The sequence below is a fragment of the Durio zibethinus genome, chromosome 12 (genome assembly GCF_047325235.1).
Source record: "Durio zibethinus cultivar Kanyao isolate XHJ-2024 chromosome 12, ASM4732523v1, whole genome shotgun sequence".
Taxonomy (NCBI): Eukaryota; Viridiplantae; Streptophyta; class Magnoliopsida; order Malvales; family Malvaceae; genus Durio; species Durio zibethinus.
In genome coordinates this window covers 10,825,545-10,844,412 of record NC_143173.1, presented here as the reverse complement: position 1 = coordinate 10,844,412, position 18,868 = coordinate 10,825,545, and positions in this window count along the sequence as shown.

Below are 18,868 nucleotides of genomic sequence, written 5' to 3'. Positions count from 1 at the left end.
TGAGCACTGCTATAATCCCCAGCATTAGTGCCAAAAACTTGATTGCTACTTTTTATAATACTGACAAGTGCATAGATCATAATTAAGTAATAAAGTGATGAAAGTAGAGTATTGTCCTACAAAGATTATAAAATTGAATTGTTAGATGGACTCAAGTACCAAAGTTGACAAGCTATTATCTTATATCTAAACTAATAAAATATTGATTTGATTAGAATGAAAATAATTACGAATGAAAACCAAATCTTGTATAGGCCTAGATCTACTTATCCAATTATCACTTGGAAAGTATTTTGATTTGGTTGAATCTAACTATGAAGCTTTAGAAAAGAAAATTGAATGATTGTTGCAAGTAGAGATTGCATAAAAGAAAGAATAGAGCAAAGTTGCACAAAAACCAAAACTTAGAATGGGAATAAGAATGATGGTCGAAACTTGTAATGAAAAAAAAATTTTGCTTAAAACTTGTAAAACAGAATATAAATAAAGAAAGATTTAAAGAACTTGATCTTGAAAATAAAAGAATGATTGTATTGAAAAGATTGAAAAAAACAAGAATTCTTGTAATGGTTAATCTGTCACCTTAGCCTAATACAAAGAAAGCTAAAAGGAAACTAAGAAACTAAAAAATAAGTGAAGAAGAATGGTGTGGAGTGGGATATGAAATACAAGAGCTAGCTTCCTTATTTATGGATGGGAGTTTCGGCTATGGATAAAATTAAGATTACAACTTTAATTATATCTAAACTCCAAAGGATAGAACTCATCTTGATCTTGTGGTGTAGGCCAAACACAGGAATCTTAAACTTTGAATAGCTTTGGTCAATCATGCTTCTTGAAATACAATCTTGACCATTCATCACATTTGCGTGCATCTTGATCTTGCAATCTTGAATTCCAAGACCGTGTTTTTGTTTTTCATCCAAATTCTTAAGATTAATCTTGCAAAAGTCCTTTTTGAAATATAATTCTTTAATGGTTAATCAAAAGAGTCTTGATTGAATAAAAACTCCTTTGGCCTAATGCTTAATAGACTCATTCCTTGATTAAAAGTCTTTAACTATCACACATGCATGTGAAAGTCATCTTGGCTTTAGGAAAACCAAATGCTTGTAGGAGTCTAAGTATCATTATGATTTCTACTTCAAGTCCAATTTAGAAAACCTACTTTAACTAGAATTTAGTTACATCCTTAATATGCATGACCAAATATTACAAGAATGGATTTTGTCTTAATCTTGCATGGACTTTGCATGAAAATGAATAGAAATCCTACACCAAGTAGAAAAACCAAAAAATAAAGAAAACAAACATTAAACACATCAAATTCAAGCAAATTTTAAAATTCTTCAAGCAAATTGAATTTGTAAATCTCTATATATTTTAGTATTATCAATTATCAATGGAACTTTTTGCCCATTATACTATTGCAAATGGAAAATTCCATCGGTAAAGTCAATTTTCTGGTAGTGTAATAAAAGGTAATATTTGATATATTATCAATATAATTTTTTGATTTTATAAATGAGATAAAAACTATTATATATTTTTATTAGCTTTTTATTTTTTAAATATAGCATGTATCACTTTAGGTTTGAACAAACGATTGGTTCAATTAATTTAGTTGTAAAAATAAAAAAACTTAATTAATTGATTTGATCTTAAGCTAAAATCAATATGACCAAAGTATAACATAAAACCAAGAAAATTAAACCGACTTAACCCAATCGATTTCAATTGATTTTCTTGGTTTAGTTTGTTGTGATATAATGTTTCCTGTATTAAACATTCAATTTTGCTTTCAATCTACAACAAACATATAGTTCTACCTAGCTAAACAATGCTTGGAAGGTAGTAAATGTATTTAGTAGCTAGCTAATATTACCTCTTTTTTGGCAAAGCAAAATGAGCCTTTAAAGTGAAGGCTTGAAAATTTATATTTGATTGGGGGACAAAATCAAAACTCCATTTGGCCACTTGTTTCCTTCTCTCACACACACAAAAAATACAGCATGATAATAAAATTCTATGAAAGAAATATAGTTTTATAGACAGAGTTTTATAGCTACATAAAGCCAAGCATTGAAGGTTGCCCCAATTGCTTACAAAAAAGAGTAATCACTCTACTTTATGGTAGAGGACTTAATGCCACTTTTTATGTTTCAAAATGAAAACACACCAAAAATTAATAACAAATGAAATCAACTTCAACATGTATAGATGTAAGGACTTCATTCTTTTGACTTTAATCATTACTATGCCTTTTTATTTTTAGAAAAATGCAGTGGCTTTCATGCTTTTGCCATATTATTGCTTTGACTACATCAGTGAAGTCACAATTTAATGGGTAAATAGCTAAAAACAATTTATGTGAAACAAAATAGCCTAAACAAAAACTTAGAATTAAGTAAAAAGAAACACATAATGGCCCAAACAAAGACTTAGAGAGCCATACAATCTTTTTGAGCAGCGGCTCATTTCTATTCCAAACACATTGAAAGCATGGGTATATGGAAAATGCCTAACAATTATTAGAAATCCCAAAAGGGAAAAGATCTTGCCTTAATGAATAATGATGAGCAACTGACTTGAGTTGTAAAAAAAAAAAAAAAAAAGAGATTGAGCGGTGAGAGGAAAGTGAAAGTAGATGAAAATTAGCTATGAGAGGTGAGGGAATAGAAAAGATTGAATAGTAGACGTGAGGTCTAGAATGGATGGTTGTCGATTGAAACTTGTAGCATTAAGATCGAGCGAGAAAATGGATAGCAAAGACGGCAGTAGAAAGATAGTGTGAGGAAGAAAGAGCAAAAAAAGGAAATTAGGGTTTGTATAAAGAGTAAAGGTATATATTTAAAGAAATTAAATTAATTAAAATATAAATTATTTTAATAGTATTGTTTTAGGTATTTTGACAGGTTTGGTTCTTGAATCTTAACACCAAAACAAAATGAATACATTGATTAAACTGAACCATAAACCAACTTAGTCTATTTAACCAAGAAAATCGAAATCGATTTAACTTATATGCTAGTTTTTTGTCGATTTTTCGATAAAAACCAATTGTTGTTCAACCCTATGTCACTTTACTAACTATATATGTGAAATCTAAAAATTACTTTAATTATAGATAAAATAATTTCTTTAATAAAAATGTGAGATATCTTAAAAATTTTTTCAATTTTCTACAATTTCGTTAAAAACTGTATCCGATGAAAAAGTTACTACAACATTTTTCATTTTTGATAAAATTATAAGTCTAAGATACAATCATAATCAAATATTATATTCATATATAAGAAATCATTAATCAAACAAAAAAATAAACCAAAACATAACGAAACATATTTAACATGAAGTTGAACTAAATCCGTAAGTGATTGGATTTGAACTTAGGATTTTAGGGTTCTAGAGCTTCTTCTCTGCCATTAAGCAAAGCTCTCATTGACATTATATTATTTTTCTTAATTACTCTCATACAAATCTTTATAAAATTTAGTGTATGATTTGATCCAAAATCTTTTTGTATTATTACAGTTGTGATTCATTTCTCCCTTAATAAATAGAAACTTTTGCCTCTATTTGATTGAAATATACTCTCTCGTTCTAATAAATCAACCAAAACATATCTAAACAAATCTAACATGAAGTTGAACCAAATCCACAAGTAATGAGATTTGAACTTAGAATTTCAGGGTTTTAGAGCCATTTCCTTGCTACTAAGCAAAGCTCTCATTGACATTATGCCATTTTTCTTAATTACTCTTATACAAATCTTTATAAAATTTATCATATGATTTGATCCAAAATTTTTTTGTATTATTATAATTGTGATTCATTTCTCCCTTGATAAATGGAAAATTTTCCCTATATTTGATTGAAATATACTCTCTTTCTTTTATTTTCAAATACATACTTATTGCTGTAAATTATTACAATTATTACTTATCTCTTTTTTTTTTTATTTTGATAATATTACTTCTTTTTGTCATACGCGTAAGTTTGAATTGACATATGGTAAGATGTGACTGCTACGCTTCTTAGAGTTTGATCTCCTACTTGAGATCGCTTAGAATGGAAGTAGTTTAATTACGGAAAGAAGTTCAATAGCATTTCTTTTTTGTTAAGTTTGTAAGGTTTTTTTGACAAAATTGATTAAATAAAAAGTAAAGTTTGAAATTAAAATTTATAATTCAATAGAGTTCAATGAAGAAGTTAATAATTTGATACAAATGCATAGAATCATGTATCCTGCAACTTAGTTTAAGTAGTCAAAAGGTTATTTACTTGGGCCCATAGAAATGACCCATTAATAATTGTTGGACGTGAAACCAGTTCGGTAATGCATGCAGCCCATTCAGTGCATGCAACAAGTCCATGCTTTCATTGGCAGGAAAATTCGAGGCATCCTTTCCTCTCCACAAAGCCGTTATTTCAATTTGTGGGATCCTGATCCACACCCACCACGTGGGAACTCCCACAAAACCTTTGCCCTCTGTACTCTGCGCTTCTTCCATCCCCTGTGGTTATCATTTTGAGTAATGAGCGGCACTACTCTTTTTGTTTTTTGTCCTTTCATAATTTTCACTAGGGATGGCAATTTTTGTTAAATGATTGTATTTATCAAGTAAAGGTAAAAGATATAACAAATAAGTGAGATGACAATTGGTACCTACACGAACATGAAACAATTAATTAATTATAATACGAACACTATTATAGAAAATCCAAACATGTGTTGTGTCAAAATTAACAGATTTGATTTTCACCTTTTCTAACCACAAGGTCATTTGGAGAAAATTATCAGGTAATTTTCATTGATAATACTTCGTTTATGAAAGAAAAAAAAAAGGATGATTTGAATTATATTGGTATTGGTTCATTAAAAATTAATTTTTAATGTTAAATTTTAGAATAATCATGTAATTTAAAATTAATTGACAATATATGTAAAGGTTTTTGTTATATTTAAGTGCCTAAATAAAATACATGCAAATATGACATTCATATCAAGGACAGATCCAAAATTTTCTTTAGTGGGGGCAAATTTATTATATAATATATTTACTTAAAATTTTTTATTTAACGTAAAGGTAATGTTTTCTAAATATAAAACAGAGTTTTAATAAAAAATTTAAAATATTTTTTATAATATCAAATATAAAATGTTTAAATAAAAATTAACAAAAATATAACAAAAATTTATAATATTAAATACATCAAAAATTTAAGTATCCAATAAAAACAAACATATAATATTATCATTTTTCAAATAAAAATAGTATTATATAATTGAGTTAAATAATTTTCATAAGTAGAAAATATAAGATTTTTTTTTTCATTGTCAATATTAAGAGATATATAACTTTATTCAATTTCATATATTTCTTTTAAAATTCACTTTCTCTTACTAATGATATTTGCCTTTGACTATCTTAAATCGAATACTAATTTAATTTCTATAGTTTTTAAGAAATAAGATAAGATATGAAAATGCAAAATAGGACTAGCAACAAGCTACTTTTATATATTTTTAATTTTTTTAATAATTTTAAAACTGATACTAGTTTTTTCTTTTGAATTTTAGATATTGTTAGATTACATCTCTACAAGTTTGTTAGGTTACATCTCTACAATATTATTTTACATCAAATAGATATTATTATTAATTCTAAATAACGTTAAAATAACACCTTATCACATTATCAATATAAAAGGAAAACAACAAGAGAAGAAACTACTTTGATATGTTAAAAATAAATTTTTGTATCATGAGTGTTTTGTTGTAATTTCATTTTACTCGTTATCTATATTTTACTATGCAAGATTAGTTTAGCTTTAATTTGCATTTTTTTTTCGAATATTTTATCATTTTATGCTTGACTTGAACACTTTTATAATAATATGATGATATTTTACATAAATACAAAAAAATGAAGTCTTCAAATGGAAAGAAAGGAGAATAGAATTATGGGGACAAAAGAGAGAAAAATAATATTAGGTTGTAACTTAAGTTAGTTAGAGTAAGGCTTACATGAAATAATTATTTATAAGCCAAAATTTATTAATATTTACATGTAATACTTTATTTTATTTTGAAATGAGTCAATTTTTTTTACTAAAATATATCTATATTTAATAATATTTTTATATCCTTCCTTTCTATATTTTTCCTTTTTCAATTTAGTGGGGTCAAAATGTAAAAATATTAAAACTTTTGTCTAATATCATAATATATTTAAAAAGGGTTATAGGATTTCAATGGAGGTAGCCCCCACTGTAAATCCATCCCTGTTCATGATTACTTTCAAATTTATATAGATTAGTTGGCCTTTATGTAAAGAGGAATTTGAAATATATATAAGTATTTGTATATTTGAAATTCACCTTTTTTATACCCTTTCAACTATTGAGACATTGGATTTTAACTAATTTGTGCATAGTGTGTATTTCATTATCTCAATTTATATAATAACAAACTAAATCCAAATCCACTTTCTCATTTTATCTTTTCAAACTTAGCATTAAAAACCTTTTAAGTACTAAGATTTGAATTACTTCCTTTGTCTCATTTTCTTTATTATTATTTTTTTGGATGTTCCACAATTATGTTTTAGTTTCTTTTTTGAACATATAAAACTCTTAATTTTTATATTTTAAAATTATTTTTATGATTTTTTTACATTTTGACATTAAAAATATGAACTTTAATTTTATAAAAAAAATTAAAATTTATGTACACACCTAATTTTGTTTGAGCAAAATCTAGCCATTTGTGAAGCTTTTAAAATTTGACCCAGTTCAAATCCAACATTCCTTTAATTTTGACAAGTTTTTAAGATTAAAAGTAAGACCAATTTGACCTAAATGCCCAAGGTCAAACTTAGTAAAAAAATGTCAAACTTTATCAAAATTGGTCTAAAATAGTCCAAACGATTAGAACTTGGGTCAACTTTCAAAATTCACAACCAAATTGAAGCCAATATTGTTTTAAATTGAATTTGTTATTTTTTTAAAGTATTGAAAAGTTTGATTGCACTCAAAAAGTATAAAATTATCAAAATGCCCTTAGGGGGCATTTGATTTGGGAGAATCCAAAATTTCTCCTCGAAATCTTGATTATGGGTATCTGATTCCCACATTTAGCTCAAGGGTATCTAATTCCTTAGGAAAATCTTAAATTCCCAACAACACCCAAAAGTTTCAGAATCATAAACCCACCTTTCCTTGTGGCATTTTATGAATCCAAGCAGAAAATTGCTTTATTTCCACATTTGACTTGAATAAAAATTTATTTCTTTCTATCTTAACCTTTTAAAAAGCAACGTCTGGTAATGAAATTAATTTTCTTTAAAAGTCAATTACAACGTTTGTAATGAACAAAACTCAGTAATTGTTCTTTGTAATTTTTTATATTCATACTCTATTACTGTGTTTGTATTCTTAAAAATGTAGGTATTGTTCTTTTTATGGTTTATATTCAGACTCTATTATTGAGTTTGTATTCTAAAAAATGCAATAATTATTCTTTATGGTTTATATTCAAACTCTATTATTGTGGTTGTGTTCTTAAAAATGCAATAATTGCTACCATTTACTGCATTTCCTTAGAATAAACACAATATTTGACAACAACTAAATGGTTGTAATTACTGCACATGCATAACCAACAGTGACCCATTTATGGGCCATTTAGAGTCTTTTAGAGGCCATTTATAGGCTTTGACTATGGCATAATAATTTGGTACTTTTTGTTCCTTGATTTTTTACTATGCTTTACAAACCATGGCATGCAATGTGAATAGATGGAAGAAATGGAACAATTACTGCATTTCTTCTAAGATAAACATAGTAATTATTCAATGTAATTTTTGTAAAATGAACAATTATTGTGTTTCAATGAAACTAAATGCAATAATTATTCTATGTAATTTTTTTAAAACATGTAAAATGCTCAATTAATGCATTTCTTTGAAGATAAACGCAGTAATTGATCATTGTAATATATTTAAAAATTCAAATACTACATTTCTTTGAAACTAAATGTAGTAATTATTCATTGTAATTTTTAAAAATAATCAATTACTGCATTTTTTAAAGATAAACGTAGCAATTGTACATTGTAATTTTTTGAATTTATATATTGTAATTTTTGAAATTAATCAATTACTACATTTTTTAAAGCTAAACACAATAATTGTTCATTGTAATTTTTAAAATTATCAATCACTGCGTTTTTATAAGATAAACATAGTAATTGTACATTGTAATTTTTAAATATAATTAATTACAGTGTTCCTTTGAAGATTCCATAGTAATTGATGACTAATTGTTTTCTTTTATATATATATAATTGGCCACTCGAATATTGCATTATTTGTTGATCATTTTTATTTGACAAATTGTTATTTTTGTTATGTAATTAAGGATATTATAGTAAAAATACATGATTAAGTAATCTTAGATTCCCCTAACTAAACAAAAAAATTGAAAATGGGATGCCACAAAAATCACACTTTTCCTCGAAATTTAAGATTTTGTAAACCAAATGCCCCTTTAAGGATATTTTCGTAATTAGGCTTTCTCGAAGTTGAATTTTTGTGAAAACTTCTAGGTCATGATTCTATAATATTTGATAATTTTTTATGCATTATAACCGAAATCACATTTTGAGAAGTGTAAAATTACTAAAATACTCTTAGGAGTATTTTCATAAATTTACCTTCCCAAGGTTTATATTTTACAAAAAACTCCAAATTGTGATTTAATATTATTTGAAGATTTTTGGAATATTGAAAACCTTGATCGCACCTCGAAAGGTATGAAATCACAAAAATACCCTTTAGGGGTATTTTTATAATTTGACCTTTTTAAGGTCTTTTTTTTTTAAAACATTCCAGATCATGTTTTTAAATTATTGATGATTTTTTATGCATTAAAAATTTGGGCAGCACCTTGGGAGGTATGAAATTACCAAAATATCCCTTAGGTATAATTTTGTAATTTGACCTTTTTGAGGTTAAATTTTCCCGAAAACTTTTAGATATTAATTTCATATTATTTGAAGATTTTTAGTGCTTTAAAATTGTAAAAATGATAAACCTCGAAAGGTGTAAAATCACTAAAATACCCTTTAAGGATATTTTTGTAATTTGATATTTTTTAGGTCAATTTTTTCGCAAAACATTCTAGATCATGTTCTTAAATTATTGATGATTTTTTATGCATTAAAAATCTAGGCAGCACCTCGGGAGGTATGAAATTACCAAAATACCTCTTAGGTATAATTTCATAATTTAACCTTTTCGAGGTTAGATTTTTTCGAAAACTTTTAGATCTTGATTTCATATTATTTGAAGAATCTTAGTGCTTAAAAATCACAAAAATGATAGAAGGGAGCATTGTTTTTCAAGAAAATGACCTAGAAACTGAAAAATTTTTAATAAGGGTAAAATAATCTTTTCACTTAGTTCTAGTAATATTAAAATTCAATCTTTGGCAGTAAGCATTCTCAACCATAGGATGATTTTAAGGGTTAGATCTAAGGGTGAAAGGTAGCACTTTGCAAAGAAAACAAAAGAGAATTTTTAACCATTAAATGAACTTATAATCCAAAAGCTTGTATGCATTTGAAGGGAGATATTTTTTCTCTTCATGGGAGTTGGAATACATTTTTGGAAGAGAAGAAAGCTGGTTGGGACGTAAGGAAGGAAGGGAAAAAAAAAGAAAAAAATATTGGCGAAAAGTTTGGAGTAGGAATAATTTTTCTACTATTTTTCTTTTGCATTTTCATAAGTATTCCATAGTATTTATCATATTTTTCATACCATTTAGCTTTTGATTTTCCTTTTTCTTTTTTTTTGTTTGTTCTTCATTTGATTTCAAGCTTAGATCAAAACTTCATCCAACTAAACCATAGTTGGATTGAACCAAAGTTCAAGCAATGAAAAGACAAGAATCCACCATTTGAAGCCATTGGAGGTTCGGTCGAACCTTCTTCCATCATGGTCGAACCTCCTTTTAGTTCTCCTTAAATGTTTTCCTTAGTTCTCATGTTGTTTATGGATGATTTAGTTATTGGTTTGCTAGTTATTTGCATGAATTTTAATTAGGTTAATGGTATATGTTTGGTGTTTGGCTATGTATGTTTTCCATGGTTTCTTTGTTCTTAGTTCATTACATGTTTGATAAAATTTCTCTCATGGTATAAAGGCCTTCATGTGATGATTTTATGAATGATTGATGCATGTTTGGATCGAATGAATGGTTGTGAAATTAGAAGGAAGCCATGAGGAGGTTCAGCCAAGCCATTCCCATGCTTGGCCAAAACCTCCTAGCTTGATGGGAGGCCAAATGTTAGTTCATTCATATGTGTTTGCTTGTGTTCTTGCATTGTTTTTCAAGATTTCAATGTGTTTGATTAAATTTTCCATGAATAAAATGTTAATTTAGTAGGTTATATGGTTATTTTAATTTTTATTTGTAAGAATTTCAAAAGAAAGAAAATGGTGAAACATGTTTTAAAAATGAAAAAATAAAAAATTAGTGTTTGATCCATTTACATCACATTTTTACATGTACATTAAGTTTGTAATATAGTTTTTAAAATGCTTAGATTTGTAATTAGCTTATTCCTTAGTCATGCATTTTTCATGCATCAATATTTACTTATTTACTAATGGCATTTTTGTTCTTTGTTTTCATCACATGCATTTATCATAAAACCCTAAACCCATGAAACCCTAAACCACCCATAAAACCTTAAACCCTAAAATCTAAACCCTAAACCCAATATCCTAAACCTAAAATCCTAACCCTAAACCCTAAATCTCAAATTTGAAACCTTAAACCCTATAACTTAAACACTAAACCCTAAAACCCAAACCAACCCAAACCAACCCAAACCCTAAACCGACCCCTAAATCTTAAAGACCCGAACTAACCCCCAAACGCTAAAACCAACCCTTACCCCTCATTCATGCATTTGTATTTCATTTTCTTTGTTACATGCATTCCTAGCTTGTCTTGCATTCATACCATGTCATTCATATCATGCATTCATTATACATTACGTTCATGCATGTCATGCATTTGTTTTCAACAATGAGTTTTCAAAGTAAAATGTTTTTAAATAAGATAATATCTCAAGCAAATATAATAATCGAGATCCGACCTAAATATAGGGTGAACTTTCAATGATTATTATTTATGTGAGGTATTGTCTCAGTTTTGTGAGACAATCTGAAAGCCTTTAAGCTAAAGATATTTTTGAAACTCTACTTAAATATAGAAGAGTGAAAAAGGTGTCTCAATACTTAAGTTGTTTTCATTTTGATCCAAAAATAAAATACTTTCTTTTCAAAAAAAGAAATTTAGTTTTTTTATGAATAAAAAAATTCTTTTTTTTTTATGAATTAAAAAATACTAAATTTTTTATGAATTAAAAAAAATAATTTCTAAACACCAAAATAGGACCATTTAAGCCAAAGTTTAAGGATAACATATAGTTAATTAGTACCGGCTTCGATGGGTGATATAAGGGTGTTAATCCTTCCTTAAGCATAACTAACTCCTAAACCCTAAATCTGATTTTGCTGACCTTAATTTGTTATTTCTATAAAACTTTTAAAATCTTTTAAATGTTTTATTAAAAGGACATAATATTTTTTGGTAGCTAATCATACCTTATAAAAGATTTATGGTGACTCTTTGTTTTGATTTTTATCGAAAATGCTTTTTAAGGCCCTCATTTTTTCTCATTCCCCATTCATCCATGCACTCGGGTCAGCATCCCGAGTCCCAAAATGTTACAACAACTTGATGACTCTACTAGGGATACATTTTTAGAAAGTCAGGCCAAATATTAATTGCATTTTATCCTAAATATTGGTTTTATGGTTCTAATTGGTGTTTAATCTTAATTTCATGATTTTAATTTTCTTGTTTTTTCAAAAAAAAATGAAAGAATTGAAAAAAAATCAAAAATTGAAAAAAATGTTTTGACTTCAATTTTCTTCATTTCAAAAAGCAAAAATTCAAAAAAAATGTGTGTGTTTTGCATTTCATGCATATTTTAATTATGTCATTTATTTTAAATTACTTTTTTTTTACTTTGTCTTAATAATTGTGGGGCATTTAGAATATGGGTGTTTTAAGAATGTGTGAAAGGTTTGTATGTTCTTTCACATACACTTACGTCTGTGTTGCATGCATAAGCGCTATACTTAAGCTTTAACCCTTTTTAGGAGGAAGTAAAGTAGCTATGCTCTTATAAAGTGTAAACCTCTATAATGGCTAACGAAATACTTTCACTCAAATTGAACCCTTTTCCACTCGTAGCTTATAAAGGGTGAGGATCAAGGTACCTCACTAGTCTATGATAGATGATGATGTGAGAAACAATTTGAGAACCTTTTGCATCAATTCCTAACCTGACATATAAAGAGCCTTAGGGAACCAGCCTTAGGTAGAGCCATGCTTACCTCCTCTATAATAGTTACTCTAAATAAGTTACATGAAGGAACACTTCTTACCTTCCTCATTTACTTTTCTATTAGTTTGATAATTGGAATTGTTGCTTTTAATTAAAAAAAAAAAGGGAAAGTCACTAAAAATTTCAACTTTTAAAAAAACAAATGAACAAAACACAAACACAAAAACAAAAACAAAAACAAAAACAAAAGGAAACAAAAAAAAATGAAAAAAGTAAAATGGTTTGAAAATTTATTAATAAAAAAAATGTGTATGTTAACTTGTCATGTTACTTTGCATTTGCATTTCTTTTTTCCTTTTGACTAATTTTTCTATGTTTTAAGTATTTTTCTTTTTCTTGTTTGTTTCACGCATCATCCCGACATAAAAGCTTCAAAGATATATATTATAGATAATTCATCAGTAGAAGTTTTCATGGCATCCTAAGAATCACAAGTAGGATCCTTGATAAATAGGTTATTTTAGGAAGTTGAGGATTAGTCAAAGAATAGACAGCAAATAAAAAGAGACTATCGATAGATGGGTATGTAGCAAGCCTTTTGGAGATGGTATATATGGACTTAGAGGAATGATGTGATAGATTTGGAAGGCATTTGGAGTCAATGGGGCTAAAAAAGGAAGATCACTTTAACAGCTAAGTACGAAGACGTTACCCTATTACTAATGGTGAAACCTAATGATTAGGTGCTAAAGGCTACAATAAGGTTTTGGAATCTGACATACCAATGCTTCACATTCAATAAGAAAGATATGCCACCTCCCATAGAAAGTATTCTATTTTGTTGTGCCTAGATTTGTCCAAACTCGATAGAGTGTATTAGAAGGCATAGAAGCCATCAAGGTACAAGAAGAAGTTAGCAAAAAAAATCAGGGTTGAGTTTCAGTAATTGACAAGAAAAAAGGAACTAGCGAGGGCATACCGTGGGTTTTCTTATGAAATGTTATATTTCAAAGTTTCAATGAAGATCAGGTTATAGATATGTTTGTGTTGGTGATCTATGGTTTGGTGATCTTCTCAAAATTGTTAGGGTATTAGAGGCTTCTGTGGTTAACTCTTTCGTACAATTGAAGCAAAAGATTAACCCTTCATTAATCATCTTACAAAAACTATTCAATCTTTGAACTATTGTTGAAGGAAAGGATGATTGGTTATGTTCAACTACTTTATGTATGGATCAGAGTCATTTTTGGGGCACCGACCATAGTTCGTTGTTGCTTTACACTAAGTCCATAGCACCTTTATTGAGTTTAATGTAAAGGAGTGGCCTAGAAGATTTTCTAAAAATAGTGGATAGCGTTCTTCCAAAGCATAGAGAGGGATAATATGACTCGAAAGGTATCATGGATGCCTCATGTCTTGATTTTGTATAGTTGTGGATATTAGCCTTGGGTTCCATTGCTTTGTAATTGGGGAGCTGCCAACTATGCACCATTGATAGTTAAAAATTAGTTGGGATCTCAGTAGTTCATTTTGATGACTCAAAGGCTAGATTAGATAGAGTTCATCTATGGTACAAAAGGTTACATAGCTAGTGTACACAACATTACAAAGCATGGGGGCAAATATTCTAATCAGAATTAGGCAAGTATATAGATGATATGACCCTAAGGTATCTAGTCTAAAGGGCCAAATAAGTTAATGATTTGGAGCCACCATCCAATTAAGAATCAATCCAACAAGTCAACCCATGAGCCTAGCCACCACTATCAGAATTAAAGATTGCTAGGTTAGAGTTTGAGGCAGAGATGAAAAAAATCAAGAAAAAAAACCAAAGACTACAAAAAAAGATAGGTCAGCTGAAGTATGAAGAAAGTGCACAAATAGATAAGCTAGAGAAGATTGGCTCAGAGTGATCTCAAAGATTTACACTTAGAAAACCAAACATTAAGGCCTCAATTAAAGGACAAAGTAAAGGAAAGTAAATAATGAGAAGAGGTAGAGTTGTTTAGGGAACAGGAATGATTCTAAAGACATAAGGCTCAAGATAATGAAAATAGGATTACTATGACAATTAAGAAAGGAAAGATTCACACAAAGCCTTTGCAACAAACCAAAGGGAGTTAACACCCAATAAAATAATGATGAATTGAAAGAGGAATTGAAAAGTGAAAAGAAAAGGCATTTAGACACTTAAAGGGAAAAAGATGCACTCAGCATAGAGATCAAAGCCCTTAAATTATAGTTGCAATAAAAAAAGGACCACATTGCTCTTCTACATGAGGAATGGCAAGAAATGGAGGTTGAATGAAAAGAAGCATGCAACCAAGAGATAGAAGCTCGAGATCAATGAAAGGTTGAAAGTCAAGGGAAATAGATGTATATTGACCACCTTAGTATTCAAATCCAAAAGGCAGTTAGACAAGCCAAGGTGATGATGGAAAAGGTAATAGTTTTTAAAGTAAAGAGTCATTCATACTAGCAATTACAATTAGATTCTTTTAGATTTCCTAGAGGAGGTGAAATGGTAATATGAGCTAGTTCAACACTTTTATAGCTCTAATTTTAAAAAGTTTCATGATGTAGAGAACTTGGAATTTTTAGAATCAACCTCATTTGACTTGAATTATTTATAAATGAATATCTCTATTTATATCTTAAAAGTATGCTTAAAGGAGCTTATGAAAAAGGATGATGGTTGTAAACATACTTTTATTAAACTTTTGAGGCAGAATGGGTATCTTTAAATAACCTAGCTTGAATATAGGAGGGGGATTTAAGCTCATTTTCAACAATAATAAAATTTGAGTTGCATATTAATGCTCATTTATGTGAACATTGTTTTTCATGCCAACTCAAGATAAGGAATGGTGGTTGTAAGTATAATTTCATCAAACCTTTGAAGTAAAGAAATATTTTTAAAAGTCTTACCTAAATATTATAGGGTTTTTAAATTATCTCTTGAGGCTAATAATAAAAATTCACATAATGTGCTTCTAATTTTTGAGAATCAATAAAAGGTTCAAGGATAGCATGCCCTAAGAAACAAGATCAATTAGTTTTTTGCACCTACAAAACTCGAGCTCACTCAAGGATCATGGAGAATGAAAATGCTAGTTAAATTGATAAGATGGAAAGGGCTTATAAAGAAAACAGGGAAATAGTTGTGGGGATGCAACAAAATATAGACAGGCAATTGGCAAAAATAAAACAAATGTTGGTAGGGTTGTTTAAAGGAAAAAGGGGTTGTTGAGAAGCATGATGCAAAGGAGAAAGCAGCAATAGAAGAGCCAATGTATGCAGGATTCATATACCCTTATCTCCATGTTACACAAGCACCATTGACAACTCAGCACCAATATGCTTGCATTTTTGTCAGACCATCATCGGTCCAAGTCAACACCAATCTTGGAAAGATGAGGATATGGTGTCGGATAAGTTGTCCTTATAAAACATAAAGAAAAAAGCTATTGAAACCTTCAAAAAGTATGCTCATAGATGGAAAGATATGGCTGCACATGTTTAACCACTATTGATAGAAAAAGAGACCACGATACTCTTCATTAGCACTTTGAAAGCCTTTTTCTATGACAAGTTGGTAGGCAATGCAACCAAGAATTTTTCCAAAATGGTGATATCGGGGGAAATGATCGAGAATGCAATAAAAATGGTAAACTTAACGGGCAAGAGGCCTCGAGTGCCAAGAAGGCCACAACAACAAGAAAGAAAAAAATCTAAAACCCATGAAGGAATAATTTCTAGCCCGTCTTTCATTCCTTATCACCTATACGCTACCTACTAGCCCTATTACCCATCAGTAAACCAAATATCCCAATGCCATACTTATATACACCACTACCATGACTTATGTGCCAACCCAAATTTTGACCTAGAACTCCTCAATTCACTCCAATAGCAACCATACAACCATTTTCCCAATAAAGTAATCCTGTTCAAGAAAAAAAAATTCCTTACATTACCAATATCAAAGAAAGGGCCTATATTGACTGGATACCCATTTCCTACATAGACCTTCACCTATAACTTTTGAAAGGCCATCTTATCACTTATGTCTTCATTGAACTTCTTAAGTCGCCTTTTGCAAATGGTACAACCTAATGGTCGATGTCTATACCATTATGGTACCGTGGGTTATTCTTTGAAAGATTGTACTGCATAAAAATACAAAAGTACAAGATTTGGTAAAAGGTAGATAATTAAACATTGATACTTAAATAAAGCCAAATGTTGGAAGAAACTCATTACCTAACCATTCTGGGGGCATAATCAACACAATAGAAAGGGGAAAAGGAATCAAAAAATGGGTAGAAGAGGTGAAGACCCTTCTGTGAAAAGTTTATGACTGCCTAATCCAAACTGATGTTATCTGATTAATAGTTTCAAAGACTGTTGACAATCATCAAGAGTTAGGTTTGGTTTGCAAGTATCATGGGATGGCAAAAAGATATTTAATACAAGATTGTGAAAAGTTCAAGCAGATAGTTTGAAGGTTGATAAATATTATGATAATTGAATTCTACAATGAAAAGGGAGAAGATAGAGTGAGCATGATAATAAATCAAGTGTTAAGTGGATTGTTTATCCTCAGGCTTTTAACTATTTTTTACAATGAACCAAAGCTGACAGTAAATGAATCAACTCCTCACTTTGCATCAATTATAACTGTATATGTACCTAATGCTTTTCCTTACAAAAGTGATAGAGTAATGCCTTGAAAGTATGAGTGTGACATGAACGTCCAAAGATCAAATAGTTCCAAAATCATTGATGCAATCAACATATCTAGGGTTAGAGGAATGACCCAGTGTGGCCAATGTTATACCCTTAAAGCATTAGAACAAGTAAGAAGAGAGAAAACAAAAAAAGTAGGGGTGAACAAAAATGAGGAAAGAAATCTTGTTGTAATGAATTTAACAATGCAATATAAGAAGCTAGTAATAAAAAAAGAGGCATGTGAATTTTTAAAGATTATTAGGCATAGTGAATATAATGTAGTGGATCAGTTTAACAAGATACCAGTAAGAATTTCATTATTGTCTCTGTCATTGAACAAACCCTACAAAAATACACTGCTGACAATATTAAACTAGGTATATGTAGATCATGATATTTTTGTTAAGAAGGTAGATCATCTGGTGAAAAGTGTAGTCACCCCAAACTATGTTACATTCAATGATGATGAGATCATGTTAGAAGGGCAAAGTAATGTGAAGGCCTTGCAAATCACAATAAAATGCAAAAGCCATACAATAGTGAAGGTGCTAATTGATAATGGATCCTCTATTAATGTTATGCCAATAGCTATTTTGGCAAAGTTATAAATGGATCCTTCCTACATTAAATATAGTCACATGATAGTTAGAACCTTTAATGGATCAAGGAAGGAGGTGATTTGAGACATAGAAATTCCACTACAAATGGGGCCTTACACTTTTAATGTTGAATTCCAAGTCATGGATATTTCACCATCATACAACTAACTATTTATTGGGGAAACCTTTGATTCACACCATTAGGGCTATACCATTATCCTTAAATCAAAAGGTGAAATTTGTGGTGGATGAAAAACAAGTTTATGTCAATGAAAAAAAGGCCTATTGATAAACAAGACCTTAACAACCCTTTATGTGGAAGCCACAAAAGAAGCACTTGAATGCTCTTTTTGTGCCTTTGAGGTTGTTAATACCATGTATGTGGGAGAACTCAGTCATGCCCCTCTTTTACTTATTAAAGACTACTAAGATGATGGTGAAACAAATGTTGGGAAAAGGTTGGTATCTTAGTTTAGGTTTGGGGTAACATTGCAAGGAATGAAAAAAATGCTAAAGTTTGTGGAAAACAAAGAAAGGTATGGTTTAGGGTACAAATGAATTGTTATAGACAAGAAAAAATTCATACAAGAAAAAAAAAAGATGGCTCACCTCAATTGAGAAAAGATGAATGGGGGAAAAATGGTGTTTTCATACCTTTATGACACTTTTCATTCTCGAATGTATGTCTACCCGAAAGTGTCAAAAGCAAGAGTACTAGTAGATGAGATTTAGGTGGCCTTTTTAAAGCTAAATATGAAGCCCAAAGAAGTGGATAAAGCAATAACGATAAAGGAAAAGATCTTTTTGTTTCCTTTCAATGGTAGAATGTAGAGACTAGTTTGTTTATTTTTGTTCTCCTTGAACCAAAATCCAATTGCCTCTGCCTAATGGCATGTGAATAGTTTGTATGGGCTTATTTTTCAGCATCATCAATAAAATGTCAAATGCAATGCATTTTTCATGATATGATTTTTTCCATTCTATCCAATTCTTTTTATATTCATTTATTCATGCCCATATATTTTTCATTTTTGGCTAAATATCTACATATATCTCTATAATCTTAATAATTTTTAGGTTTTCAAATACTGAACATCATGGATGATCA